A 2,122-nucleotide genomic window follows, 5' to 3' on the forward strand; every position below is an offset into this window, starting at 1 on the left:
CGGCTTTACACACTTTATTTAAATAGTAGGGTATCACTACACACTTTATTTAAATAGTAGGGTACACACTTTATTTAAATATAGGGTTCCGCAGTTTGCATAGAAAATTCCAGACTACTGAAATCTAAAATAAAAGTTACTTATTGCAGAATTTTTCACACTGGTATTTATTTGTTACAATTATTAACAATTATTATATTAATTTAGTATGTGGGAGAGCCATGGTTCCGCACGAATGGGCCGGCTTGACCGGAGAAATACCACGTTCTCACAGAAAACCGGCGTGAAACAGCGCTTGCGCTGTGTTTCGCCGAGTAAGTGAGTTTACCGGAGGCCCAATCCCCTACCCTATTCCCTTTCCTTCCCTTCCCATCCCTACCCTCCCCTATTCCCTCTTAAAAGGCCGGCAACGCACCTGCAGCTCTTCTGATGCTTTCCATCAGGTGACCCGTTTGCTCGTTTGCCCCCTTATTTCATAAAAAAAATATGAAAATTGAGCAGAGTTTCCACTAAACACTTAAATCAATTCTGGCATATTTTGTATAGCTCCATCCCCAGCCCCACAGGCGGTGGCTGATGCTGGCTTAGTGGGTGGAGAAAATGGCGGCTATGGCGGCAGGAAATGCTGACTGATGTCACATCCGTTACACTACCTAAACATTTTTTTTTTAATTTATCCTCTCAATGTTATAGTTTCTTAACGATGATACAGAGTCGGCTAGCCAGTGCAAAAGAAGCCTACGTAACGTTCACATTAGCATTCGCCTCCGATCTTGAAGCTTATTCGGATTACGTTTGACCACAATATTTGGAGCAATGTACAGCGTGCCAGAAACCCGCTGCCACATTTGTTATCTAGTTCTACTCAACTATATCTATACAAGGTGTAACAAAACATTGTGATCATACTTTAGGACAGGGGTCACCAAATGGCGGACCGCGGTCTGCAACCGGACCGCCGAACCGACCCATTGTATGCGGACCGAGTATTTTCGAAGGTGAACTTCGTTAAGAATTTAAAATTATTTCGGTCTCGACTTACTGATGATTGATGAACAATTGAACATCTTCAGGATTTAATGTCAATAGCTTGCACCAATTTCGCTCAAAACAATCAATAAAATTGTCTCTTCTCTTATTGATATGTAAATAATTTGTAATTTCCGTATTTACCTACTTTTAATATTTTTTTATTATAAAATGTTCGGAGCGCGAAGGTCATTTCTTTCCTTTAAATAGACTCCGAGCGAAACTAATTGGTGACCCCTGCAGTTTAGGATGTGTACTATGTGTCCCTTATAGTTATAGAGTTCACTGCAATTTTTTTTGTTACTATAAAACTTGCCCATACATTTTTATATTGTTGTTAATATAAAAATGTATGTGCTAGCGCCCCCGCGTCCTAAATTTTTCCATACCAAGGGAAAAAAAAGAGTTACTCTTTCAGCGCTGCCACTTTTACAGTAAACTCTATATTATAATAGGGGGACCTATACATACCCTAAACTCTAAAGTATTATCAATTAGTTTTGTTATACCCTGTATAAATAGAATGAATGTTAAATTTTGTTAGTCTCGTTAAAACTCGAGAACGGCTGAACCGACTTGGCTAATTTTAGTCTTGAAATATTCGCGGAAGTCCAAGAAACGTTTCTTTTAGGAGGAAAGTGATAAATGATAATATAGTGTCGCGTAGTGGGGTGACGTCTAAAGCAGGCCATACACGCTAGGGTGTACCTGACAGGTTTGTCTGAAGGTCAACTGTTCAGGTAAACCGGAGCGTGTATCATGTATAATAATATAATAATAATAATATCTATGGACGCTTTACACCACGTCAGTCTGGCCCCGTGGTAAGTACCTGAAGGACTTGTGTTACGGGTACCAGACAACGGATATATATTTAATACTTTTATAGTAAACATATATTTAAGATTTTTATTATATTATACACATATTTAATACACATCCATGACCCAGGAACTTTGTTTTTTTTTGTTCCGTTGGCGGGATTCGAACCCGCGACCCCCGGCTTGAGCTACCAACGCGCTCACCAGTGGACAGAGGTCGTCAAAGAGTTGTTGTTATAACTTATATATAATATGTTGCAGAACTGTGCAGG

The sequence above is a fragment of the Aricia agestis genome, chromosome 11 (assembly GCF_905147365.1).
Source record: "Aricia agestis chromosome 11, ilAriAges1.1, whole genome shotgun sequence".
In the NCBI taxonomy this organism is placed as follows: domain Eukaryota; kingdom Metazoa; phylum Arthropoda; class Insecta; order Lepidoptera; family Lycaenidae; genus Aricia; species Aricia agestis.